Here is a 13,694-nt window from a genome sequence, read left to right on the forward strand (position 1 = left end):
GAGAAGAAGTGTATTTTTCTGATAGGAAACTTCAAAAATAATCCTGAAGGAAAGTAGAATGCAGACAATAGGAAAATCTCAGATTTGGGTTATTGTCTGCCTTTTTTTCTTCAAATGTTTTTTCTGTATTAACCTTCTTCTTACCTACTTTAGAAACAAGTATCCAGTGTTTTATTATTACCTTGCAGTCCCTGAGTCTCTGTTTATTTATCCTTTAACCCATTATCTTTCTTTTTTTAAAAATTTAAATTTATTTATTTTAATTAGAGGCTAATTACTTTACAATATTGTATTGGTTTTGCCATTATCTCTTGATATTGTATTTGTCAGCTCCAATATTTACCTTCAGTTCTCTTTTTAAAAATAATTTCTACATGTTTGCTGAAAACTTTTTGTAATTATTTTAAGAGCATCATATCAATTTCCTGAAAGATGACTAGAGCAGCTGTTTTAAAGTTTTTGGTCATTCTCAAAATTCCCTGGTGGTCCAATGGTTAGGACTCAGTGCTTTGACTGCTGGGGTCCAAGTTCAATCCCTGGTCAGGGAAACTAAGATCTTTCAAGCTGCATGGCACAGCCAAAAATTAAATAAAGTCTTTGGTAATTCCAATATCTTAGTTATCTTGGGATTGGCATCCATATTTTACCTTGAGAATTGGTTACATTTTCCTGGTTCTTTGTATATTGAATAATTTTAGATTGCATCTTGAGCATTTTAAAAATTATGTTGTGAGAATATAGGCTATATTAAAATCTTTTGTATGATGTTGGTTTTTTGCTTGTTTTAGGAAAGAGTCAATCCAGTTAGGTTGAAATTAATGTTCTGTCTGTCTTGACTTTAGTGGATAGTAGCTATAAAGTCAGTTCAGAGTACAAGTGTTTGTCCTACTCTTTGGCAAGCCTTTCACATGAGTCTCAAAGATTCATCTGGGACTGAACCTGTGAACCCTTGTCTCCTGCCTTGGCAAGTGGATTCTTTACCACTGTGCCACCTGAGCTACAAATGCTATACAGTAGAGTTTATGTTCTAGCAAAAAAAATTTTTTTTAATTTATTCATTTTAATTGGAGGCTAATAACTTTACAATATTGTAGTGATTTTGCCATACATTGCCATGAATCAGCCACGGTGGTACATGTGTTCCCCATCCTGACCCCCCCTGACACTTCCCTCCCCATCCCATCCCTCTGGTTCACCCCAGTGCAACAGCCCTGAGCACCCTGTCCCATGCATCGGACCTGGACTGGAGATCCATTTCACATATGCTAATATACATGTTTCAATACCATTCTCCCAAATCATCCCACCCCTGCCCTCTCCCAGAGAGTCAAAAAGACTGTTCTATATATCTGTGTCTCTTTCGCTGTCTCACATATAGGGTAATCATTACTATCTTTATAAATTCCATATATATGAGTTAGTATACTGTATTAATGCTTTTCTTTCTGGCTTACTTCACTCTGTATAATAGACTCCGGTTTCATCCACCTCATTAGAACTGATTCAAATGAATTCTTTTTAATGGATGAGTATTGAGAAATTTGTATGCAGGTCAGGAAGCAACAGTTAGAACTGGACATGGAACAACAGACTGGTTCCAAATAGGAAAAGGAGTACGTCAAGGCTGTATATTGTCACCCTGCTTATTTACCTTCTATGCAGAGTACATCATGAGAAGCGCTGGGCTGGAAGAAGCACAAGCTGGAATCAAGATTTCCGGGAGAAAAATCAATAACCTCAGATATGCAGATGACACCACCCTTAATGGCAGAAAGTGAAGAGGAACTCAAAAGCCTCTTGATGAAAGTGAAAGTGGAGAGTGAAAAATTTGGCTTAAAGCACAACATTCAGCAAACGAAGATCATGGCATCCGGTCCCATCACTTCATGGGAAATAGATGGGGAAACAGTGGAAACAGTGTCAGACTTTATTTTTTGGGGCTCCAAAATCACTGCAGATGGTGACTGCAGCCATGAAATTAAAAGACGCTTACTCCTTGGAAGAAAAGTTATGACCAACCTAGATAGCATACTGAAAAGGAGAGACATTAGTGCTCAAACTGTAACCGTCTTAGAAGACTACAGGGGAAAGCTTTATGACATTGGATTTGGCAATGATTTCTTGGATCTGCCACCAAAGGAATAGGCAATAAAACAAAAAATAACATTTGACTATGTATAAATTGTAAATGTTTGTGCACCAAAGGATTGTTCTTTTTATGTATATTCTTGTGTGTATGTATGTATGAATTGAAAATATTACCTTATCTCAATACCTGAAGATATTTTCTCCTGTTATCTTCTAGAAGTTTCTTGTTTGTCTTTCACATTTAGATATACAATCCATTTGGTATTGAGTTTTGTCTGTAGTTTGAGGTTTGGATGTCAAATTGCACTTTTTTCCATATGAATATCTTATTAACACAGCACCATTTGTTTAAAGGGCTTCTCTGATGGCACAGTGGTAAAAAAAAATCTGCCTACAAGTGCAGGAGATGCAAGATGCAAGATGGGTTTGATCCCTGGGTTAGGGATGATCCCCTGGAGTAGGAAATGGCAACTGGCTCCAGTATTCTTGCCTGGAAAATTCTTTGGGCAGAGGATCCTGGCAGGTTGAACTTCATGGGGTTGCAAGAGTCAGACACGACTGAGCTACTGAGCATGCATGCACACACATTTGTTTAAAAGATTTCCCTTTATCAGTAATATCAGTTTTGTCATAAATCAATTGTTCATATATATTCAGGTCTAGTTTTAGGCTCCACTCTGTTCCATTGGCCTGTTTGTCTCTCCTTGCAACAATACTACAAAATTGTAATTGATGCAGCTTTTAGTAAATCTCATTATATTGTAGTGCAAATTCTTCAAACTTGATTTTCTTTTTTGATTGGTCTTTGGCTGTTCTTGGTCTTTTACATATCTATTTGAATTTTAGAAAATGTTGATTTCCACAATCTTCCTAATTGAGATTTTCTTTGAAAATACATTGAATCTATAGATCAATACAGGAAGAACTAGCATCTTTGAAATATTGCATCTTCCAATTTATGAGCAAAGAATATCCCTCTATATACTTAGGTTTTCTTTGATTTATCTTCATAACATTTTATGGATTGCTGCATAGAAGTCTTCCACAATCTTCAATGTTTCTTTCCCCCAAGATATTTGATACTTTTTCATGTAATGATAAATCATTAATGATAATCTCTACAATGATAATCATCTCTCTAATATCTCTATAAAAAGATTTTGTTTTGTTGTTTTATATAGAACTGATTTTTAAAAATTGAGTTATATGCAGAAACTATAAGTATGCTTCCAATGATTGATTTATGGATTAGTTTGCATTTACCACATATTTATTGTTAGCAGAGGGCATGAGAATTTTATTTCTTCCTTTCCAGTTACTTAATATTATGTCTTTTCCTTTCCTTATTACATTGGTAAGGACATTCACTTCAATATTCAAGATTGGTAATAGTTGACTTAGTTGACTAAAGCACATGCTCTGGGAGCTGAGTCCTAATATTTTAATTGTATATTAAAAATGCCTTCATTTACTTTATTTTTTTTTACTTTAATTTCATGTATTTTGGAATATCCATCTTAAAAAAAAAGCAGTAATAATTGTTACAGGCATGCTTGTATTTTTTAGATCACAAAGGTAAACCTTAATCATCTCAGTTTTAAGTATAATGTTTGCTGTTAGTTTTGAAAGCTTCCCTTTATAAGATTAAAGAAGTTCTACTCATTTTCTGGTTCAATAATTTTTTTTAGACTACAAATAAGTGTAATATTTTGTCAAATATTTTCAACATTCATTAAGATGTTTATGTGATTTTTCTCCTTTAAAGTGTTATTGTGGTACATTACATAAGATTCCTGGAAGAAAGCAATTTGGTTATGAGGTGCAATGTTTCTTTTTTTATATTACTGAATTTATTTTGTTAAATGTTGTTTAGAATTTTTGCATTAATATATATGAGTGACAGAAGTATATAATTCATCCTTACTTGTAATCTGCCTGTCATATTTTGTTACCAAGATGATTCTGGCATAATATGTAACAAATTGGGAAAGATATTCTTAATTTTTTATTCCTCATAAAAATTTGTGTAAGATTAAAATAAATTTTCCTTAAATATTTGATAAATTTCATCATGTCATTCATCTAGAACTGGAATTTTTTGTGGGAAAAATTTCAAACTATAGAGCAATTCTTTTAATATATATGAGAACATTTATAATTCCTCTTTATTGTTGCATCCATTTTATAATGTATTGCCTGATAATCAGTCCATCTCTTGTAAATGTTTTAAATATCAGCATGAAGCTATCCACAACATTACATTATGATTTTTTAGTAACTATGAGATTTGTAGTAAAGTCCCCTTTTGTATTTGTGCTATTGGTTATGTGTGCCTTCTCCGTATTATCTTGATTAGTCTCATATTCTATATACTTTAATAGCTTTTTTAAAAAGGAAAAGCCTTTGACTATGTTCATCTCAATTTTAAATTTCTCTCCTATTTTTATTTTGGTGTAATCTTTTTTTTTCCTCATAGTTTAATTGAGTTAAACTTGTTATTTTTTATAATAATTATTGAGAACATCTCTTTTAGGCAGAGTGTTGGTAGAACATCCACCTGTCAATAAGTACAATGAAAACTCTTAAATTTAGACAGTGTTTCTACTGTTGTGATAAAAACAAATATGTATACATGTATAAGCTATAAAATATCAGTGACTGCATATACAAAAGTCATGCTCTTATATTTGCACTTAAAAGTAGCATTGTTTTTAACTGGAACCTATTATACAGAGTGAAGTAAGCCAGAAAGAAAAACACCAATACAGTATACTAACACATATATATGGAATTTAGAAAGATGGTAACAATAACCCTGTGTACGAGACAGCAAAAGAGACACTGAGGTATAGAACAGTCTTTTGGACTCTGTGAGAGAGGGAGAGGGTGGGATGATTTGGGAGAATGGCATTGAAACATGTAAAATATCATGTATGAAACGAGTCACCAGTCCAGGTTCGATGCACGATACTGGATGCTTGGGGCTGGTGCACTGGGACGACCCAGAGGGAGGGTATGGGGAGGGAGGAGAGAGGAGGGTTCAGGATGGGGAGCACGGGTATACCTGTGGCGGATTCATTTCAATGTTTGGCAAAACTAATACAATATTGTAAAGTTTAAAAATAAAATAAAATTAAAAAAAAAAGGATTACAATAAAAAAAAAATAAAAGTAGCATTGCTTTAATCCTGAGTTTTGGCACCAAACAAAACAAGCAATAAATAAAATTGGTATTGCATAATATAAAGATGAATTATAAATTACAAAATTTGTTCTTATAATTTAAAATTATCATTTAAAATTATAATTAATTGTCCCTATTATATTTAATAGCTAATAAGATATTTTTAAAGGAAAACACTTTATATATTTGTACTTTTAATAGCATATTTCTCTTGCTTTTTGATTAAGGGGCTCCACATTTCCATTTTGCACTTGGACCCACAAATTATGTCAGTGGTCTTGCCTGGATTTAAATCCTGTATCAGCTATGCTTTGCAAATATTTTCTCCCAATCTGTGACTTGCATTTTCATTTTTTAAAGTGTTTTTTGAAGAACAAAAGTTGAAAATATATTGAAACAAGTTTGCTTTTTTAAATACTTGCTGTTTTATACTTTAGTGTCTTATTTGATATTTTCCTAACCTAAAGCCACAAGTATATTCTTTTTCACTTACTTCTAGAATTTTTATATTTCTGACTCCCGTGTTTGGGTCTACCATCCATTTTGAGTTAATTTTTGTTCATGATGAAAGATAAAGGTTGATGTCCATTTTTTTATGACACAGTAAACAATTGTTCCAGCATCATTTGCTGAAAAAATTGTCCTTTCTCCTTTGAATTATCTATCACATTTGTAAAAAAAAAAATCAATTGATAATATATAGTGGTTCTATTTCTAGACTTGGTATTCTGTTCCATTGATCTATATGTCTATATTTACACCAATTCTATGCTGTCTTGATTCCTGAAGCTTGATAATAAGTCTTGAAATCAGAAAGTGTAAATTCTTTTTGTGTTTTACCCTTCCAGGTCCTTTATATTTCCATCAAATTGTAGAATATGTTCACCATGTTCTCTTTTCTATTCTAATTCTCATTAGAATTGTGTTAAATCTATAGATTTAACTTGAGAATGATTGATATCTTAATAACTTTGAATCTTTTCATTCATAAGCATAGTATATCCTCCATTTATTTAGGTCTACTTTAATTTCTGTTAACAATAATTTATATCTTCTAGCACAGAGGTCTTGTATTTATTCATTCCTAGTATTGTATGCTTTTCAATGGTATTATAAATGGTGTATTTTAAAGTTTTACTTCCTAATCATTAGTTGCTAGTATATAGAAAGAGAATTCATTTCTGCATTCTTTTTATCTTGTGACTGTGCTAAACATTAATTTTCCCCAGTACCATTGTTGTAGATTCCTTAAGATTTTGATGTAGGTATGTCAAATGGTGATAGAGAGTTTTGTGCCTTTTCCAGTCTGAATATCTGACTTGTTGCTAAGTTATGTCTGACTCTTTGCCACCCCGTGGACTCCAGCACACCAGGCTCCTCTGTCCTCGACTGTCTCTCGGAGTTTGATCAAATTCATGTCCATTGAATAGGTAATGCTATCTAACTATCTTATCCTCTGCCACCCCTTCTCCTTTTGTCTTCAATCTTTCCCAGCCTCAGGGTCTTTTCTAATGAGTCAGTTCTTTGCATCACGTGGCCAAAGTATTGGAGTATCAGTCCTTCCAATGAATATTCAGGGTTGATTTTCTTTAGGATTAACTGATCTCCTGATCTTGTAGTCCAAGGGACTCTCAAGAGTCTTCTCCAGCAGCAAAATTTGAAAGCATCAATTCTTTGGTACTCAGCCTTCTTAATGGTCCAGCTCTCACATCTTTATATGACTACTGGAAAAACCATAGCTTTGACTATATCTTATTAATTTTTTTCCTATTCAAATGAATAGGACAGACAAAATATTGTAAAGAGTTGATAAGATCAGATATCCCTCACTTGTTCTTTAACTTAGAGTAAAAGCATAAATTCTTTCAACAACATATATAAAGCCTGTACATTTTTCATAAGTGTCTTTTATGAGGTTGAACAAATTATCTTGTATTCCTAATTTAATGTAAACAGTTTAAACCATGTATTGATGTTGAAGCGTTCATATAACTTTTCTCCATATACTTTGATGATCATTTGATTTTCTCAATTCTTTTAATTTGGAGAATTAAATTGATTAAAATTTGAAAAATAATCTTGAATTTTTAGTAAGTCAACAATAACCTTGAATTTGTGACACAATTTCTCATGAGTTATGATGCATTGCCCCTGTTATAGAATGGTAGATTCAGTCTACTAGTTTTACTAAATAATTTTGAATCTGTTTAAAAGGAATATTGTTTATAGCTTTTATTTTTTTCTTGTAATGCAATACCTAGGTTTGACACTAGGTTATTGCTAGCTTCATAAAATGAGTTGAGATCCTTTCCCTTCTTTTGTAATTTCCAGAAGACTTTGTACAGAGTAAGTGTTATTTCTTCCTTAAATGTTCAATAGACTACTAGTGTAACATAATAATCTGGAGTATAATTTGTGGAAATTTATTTTTATGATGTATTCTATTAATTATATATATAAATTTATTTTTCTATTTTATCTAAATGATCTTTTAATTTGTATATTTCAAAGAATATGTTTCACCTAAGTTGTACTTATTGTTGTAAAATTTTCCTTATGTTTCCTAATATTCCTTTTCATCCCTACCATGTCTATATTAATATCCCATCTTTCAAACAGATATTGGTGATATGTATTGCTTTTCTTCATAATTCTGGCTATAAGTTGATGACATTTATTGATCTTTTTTAAGAATCAGTTTTTTGATTCACTGATTTCCCCTATTGTATGTCCATTTACTATTTTATTTAGTTCTGTATTATATTTTTTTCTTCACATCTGTATTATATGGTTTCATTTTTTTCTCTTTCTAGTTTCTTAAGGTGAAAACTTTAGTAATTGATTTATTATTTTATTCTTGTTTTGATAGGAGCTGTAAATGCTATTAATTTATTTCTGCATATGGCATTTCAGAAATTTTGATAAATTGTATACTTAGGAATTTTCCTTCCCTTGTAATTACCTTATTTTGTCCAGTTATGATCAGAAAATATTACTTATATAATTTTAATTATTTTAAAGTCAAGTTAAACTTAATGTCCCAGAATATGACCTGTCTTACAGAATATTATATTTGTACTTGAAAAACATGTGTGTATGCTGCTGATGTTGAGTGATATATTCTAAAAATATCAGTTAGAAAAGTCTCTTAGTAGTGTTGTACAAATCTAATTTTTCTATCAAATACTAAGATTGACATAAAATTTTTAACTATAATTGAGGATATTTCTATTTACCATTTCATTTATATGTTTTCTTCATATATTTTGAGACATTTTTACTATTTACATGTTATTTTAGCATTCAGTTCAGTTCAATTTAGTCGCTCAGTCATGTCTGACTCTTTGAGACCCCATGGACTGCAGCACCCCAGGCTTCCCTGTCCATCAGCAACTCCTGGAACTTACTCAAATTCATGTCCATTGTGTCAGTGATACCATCCAACCATCTCATCCTATATCATCCCATTCTCCTCCCACCTTCAATCTTTTCCAGCATCAGGGTCTTTTCCAATGAGTCAGTTCTTTGCATCAGGTGGCCAAAGTATTGGAGTTTTAGCTTCAGCATCAGTCCTTCCAATGAATATTCAGGACCACTTTCCTTTAGGATGGACTGGTTGGATCTTGCAGTCCAAGGGACTCTCAGGAGTCTTCCCCAAAATCACAGTTCAAAAGCATCAGTTCTTCAGTGTTCAGCTTTCTTTATAGTCCAACTCTCACATCCATACATGACTACTGGAAAAACCATAGCTTTGAGTAGATGGACCTTGTTGGCAAAGTAATGTCTCTTCTTTTCAATACTGTCTAGGTTGGTCATAGCTTTTCTTCCAAGGAACAAACGTCTTTTAATTTCATGGCTGCAGTCACCATCTGCAATGATTATGGAGCCCAAGAAAATAAAGTCTGTCACTGTTTTCCATTGTTTCCCCAACTGTTTGCCATGAAGTGATGGGACCGGATCTTAGTTTGTTGAATGTTGAGTTTTAAGCCAACTTTTTTACTCTCCTCTTTCACTTTCATCAAGAGGCTCTTTAGTTCTTCTTTGTTTTCTGCCATTAGGGTGGTGTCATCTGTGTGTCTGAGATTATTGATATTTCTCCCGGAAATCTTCATTCCAGCTTGTGCTTCTTCCAGCCCAGGATTTTGCATCATGTACTCTGCATATAAGTTAAACAAGCAGGGTGACAATATACAGCCTTTCCCTTTTGTTCCATGTCCAGTTCTAACTGTTGCTTCTTGACCTGCATACAGATTTCTCAGGAGGTAGGTCAGGTGTTCTGGTATTCCCATCTCTTTCAGAATTTTCCACAGTTTACTGTGATCCACACAGTCAAAGTTTGACATATTCAATAAAGAAAAAGTAGATGTTTTTCTGGAACTCTCTTGCTTTTTCGATGATCCAGTATTTATTGGTAATTTGGTCTCTGGTTGGTCTGCCTTTTCTAAATCCAGCTTGAACATCTGGAAGTTCATGGTTCACATACTGTTGAAGCCTGGTTTGGAGAATTTTGAGCATTACTTTACTAGCGTGTGAGATGATTGCAATTGTGCGGTAGTTTGAGCATTCTTTGGCATTGCCTTTATATGGGATTGGAATTTAAACTGACCTTTTCCAGTCCTGTGGCCACTGATGAGTTTTCCAAATTTGCTGGCATACTGAGTGCAGCACTTTCACAGCAGCTTCTTTCAGGATTTGAAATAGCTCAACTGGAATTCCATCACCTCCACTAGCTTTGTTCGTAGTGATGCTTCCTCAGGCCCACTTGACTTCACATTCCAGGATGTCTGACTCTAGGTCAGTGATTACACCATCGTGATTATCTGGGTCCTGAAGATCTTTTTTGTACAGTTCTTTTGTGTATTCTTGCCACCTCTTCTTAATATCTTCTGCCTCTGTTAGGTCCATACCATTTCTGTCTTTATTTATCTTTGCAGGAAATGTTCCCTTGGTATCTATAATTTTCTTGAAGAGATCTCTAGTCTTTCCCATTCTATTGTTTTCTTCTATTTCTTTGCATTGATCGCGGAGGGAAGGCTTTCTTATCCCTCCTTGCTATTCTTTTGAACTTTGCATTCAAATGGGTTCTTATAGTGGCATCTATTGGCAATTAATTATCTCTGCGTTTGTCTGAAAAGTCTATATTTTCCTTCATATTTTAATATATATTTTGATAGTTTTATGAATTTAGGTGGACTTTTTTCTTTCAATTTATGATTATGTTTCTCCATTGTCTTCTGCCTTGCTGAGTTTTTTATGAGAAGTTTGCTATTATTTTTATCATTGTTATCCTCCATGTATTTTTTTTTAATTAGCTACCTTTAAGATTTTATTTTTTTCTGCCTTTTTAGCAATTGAATTATCATATGCATTGGTGATCATCTTTATATTTAGTCTACATGAAGTTCACTAAGAAACTTGGATATTTGGCTTATTATTTTAATCATATTTGTAAAAAACCTTTGTACTTTTTTCTTCAGTTTTTTTTTTTTTTTTTTTGCAACCTCCTTTCCTACACACGTGTCTTCCTGAGGCTTCAATTACATGACTATCAAACCACCTAATATCATCCCACAAGTCACTGATGGATGCTCTGCTTGCTTTTTTTTCCTTTTTGTAACTTTTTTGTCTTATATTACTTACTTATATTACTTACTTTAGATACTGTATTTAAAAGTTTCATTTTGGTTTTCAAAAATCTTCAATTTCTATATTCATTATATTTGCATTTTCTTCAACATCCTTGAATATATAAAGAACATTTCCAATAGCTTTTTGTCTACTACACCAATAGTAGTGTTGGCACTGTTTCCATTGATTATTCTTTGATTATATTTTTTCTTTCTTGAATGCCTGGCATTTTTTGAATTAGATGCCAAATATGATTTTAACATTGTTGGTTCTGAATTTTGTTATATTCCTCTATAAAACATTGGTTTTTATTCTGGAAAGCAGTTATATTTGTCAGGAAATTTTACATTTTCAAGGCTTATTTGTATACTGTTTAGGAAATACCCAGGGTTACCTTTAATATAGAGCTAATTTATCCCCACTGTAAGGCAATAACTTTCTGAGAACTCTACCTGATACCCTGTGTATGAGGCCTCACTACTCTGGCTTGTGGGAACACAAACTACTTCCAGGCTTTGTCTGATCTTCAGAAAATATGCAATCTACACTTCACTGATTGTTTCCTCATCCTTATGGAGATCCAACACATAAAAGGCTAAACCAGTATTCAGCCAAAGATTTTTGGGAACCCCTATGTATATCTTCAGAACTCTCTTTTTCTCTCTATGGAGCTCCCTCTTCTAATATGTGCTTTACAAATTCTGTCTTGCAGTCCTCCGTGTTCTGATCTGTTTTGTTCACTCAGAAAGACTTCAGGGCCCTGTTTTGGTTTCAACTGCTTGTACTTCAACTTGAAATTTGCCTCCAGGAAGTTAATCAGGGAAATTATACTGCTCTACTTCTTTGTTTCCCTTCTCCTAGAGGTCACTGTTTGCTCTCCCTGTGGTCAAACATCAAAAACAAATTTTTCACATATTTTACCTAAGTCTCACATTATTTACAGTTGGAAGACAATTCCTGTAAAACTCCTTCATAAGTGGAATTAAATACCTCCATCTTTTTACGTTTAACCTGTTCATCTTTATATTAAAATATTTCTTTTGTGAATAGTGTATAGTCATTTTTAAAATTCAGTCAGATAGTTGTTGTTTAGCTAACTTATATTCAGTGCAAGTATTATTATAATTATATTTACATCTGTGTATGCTATTTACATCTACCATCATGCTATTCCTTTGTAAATTTCCTATCTACTCTTAGTCCTGTTGTTTCAATTTGCCTATCTTTTTGTGGGGGGAGGGGATTACTCAATTATTTTAATTTATTCTGTTTTTCCTACTCTATTAGATTTTTAGCTATATAATTATATATAGAATAGTTTTAGTGGTTAATATAGAGATGACAATATACATACTTAACTTATTATAGCTTACCTAAAATGATTTTTTTTTTAAGTTGCTCAGTCATTTCTGACCCTTTGTGACCCCATAGACTATAGAGTCCATGGAATTCTCCAGGCCAGAATACTGGAGTGGGTAGCCTTTCCTTTCTCCAGGGGATCTTCCCAACCCAGGAATCTAACTGGGGTCTCCTGCATTGCAGGCAGATTCTTTACCAACTGGGCTATCAGGGAAGTCCATCCGGTCCCATCACTTCATGGCAAGTAGATGGGGAAACAATGGAAACAGTGACAGACTTTATTTACTTGGGCTCCAAAATCACTGCAGATGGTGACTGCAACCATGAAATTAAAAAACACTTGCTCCTTGGAAGAAAAGCTATGACCAACCTAGACAGCATATTAAAAAGCAGAGACATTACTTTGTCAACAAAGGTCCGTCTAGTCAAAGCTATGGTTTTCTCAGTAGTTATGTATGAATGTGAGGGTTGGACTATAAAGAAAGCTGAGTGCCAAAGAATTGATGCTTTTGAACTGTGGTGTTGGAGCAGACTCTTGAGAGTCTCTTGGACTGCAAGGTGATCAAACCCGTCAATCGTAAAGGAAATCAGTCCTGGTCATTGGAAGGACTGATGTTGAAGCTGAAACTCCAATTCTTTGGCCACCTGATGTGAAGAACTGACTCATTTGAAAAGATCCTGATGCTGGGAAAGATTGAAGGCAGGAAGAGAAGGGGATGACAGAGGATGAGATGGTTGGATGGCATCACTGAGTCAATGGACATGAGTTTGAACAGGCTCTGGAAGTTGGTGATGGACAGGGAAGCCTGGCGTGTTGCAGTCCATGGAGTCACAAAGAGTTGGACACTACCAAGCTTCTGAACTGAACTGACTGACCTTAAATGATTACCTCTTAATAAACAATAAAAAGCTTAAAATTGTTTGGATCCATTTAATGCTCATTGTGCTATTGTTGTTACATAATTTTCTTCTCTATATGTTATAAACCCCACAAGACTTTGATTTTGTCCCTTTCAATGGTTTATATAATTTATATACTACCTATTTATTCTTTTTTGGTACTTTTAATACTTTTCAGCAGTTTAGTCATTCCATCGAGGATTATTTTCCCTTGGACAGAGAGTGCATTCATTTCCAAGGTAAATATTTATATATCTGAGGTTAAATATATTTTATTATTTGTCTTTTCATTTATCCTATTTTGGTACTATTTTTCTGTTATTTTTCCTTTAATGAAATTATCATTATTTTTGTCCTATTATGTCTCTTCCTTTAGCTTGTTCTTTCCACTATGCTTTTCAATTTTACCTTTTTTTGCTTCTGAAGTTTCCAGTGCTCCCATATGGGTTGATGATGATGTTTTGTTTTATGCAAATGAAAGAAGAAAGAGGAATAAATGAGAATTATCATAAATGCAAAATCTGTGTGAGGGTATA

At 33.3% G+C, this 13,694-nt stretch overlaps 1 non-coding gene across 1 annotated transcript; it reads left to right on the forward strand.

Annotated features, from left to right (window-relative positions):
* Positions 1-476: 476 nt before the first annotated feature.
* TRNAQ-UUG lies at positions 477-548 on the forward strand. The gene has a single exon. It is a non-coding gene; the product is annotated as a tRNA-Gln (tRNA).
* The last annotated feature ends 13,146 nt before the right edge of the window (positions 549-13,694 follow it).

Source organism: Bubalus bubalis, chromosome X (assembly GCF_019923935.1).
Source record: "Bubalus bubalis isolate 160015118507 breed Murrah chromosome X, NDDB_SH_1, whole genome shotgun sequence".
Taxonomy (NCBI): Eukaryota; Metazoa; Chordata; class Mammalia; order Artiodactyla; family Bovidae; genus Bubalus; species Bubalus bubalis.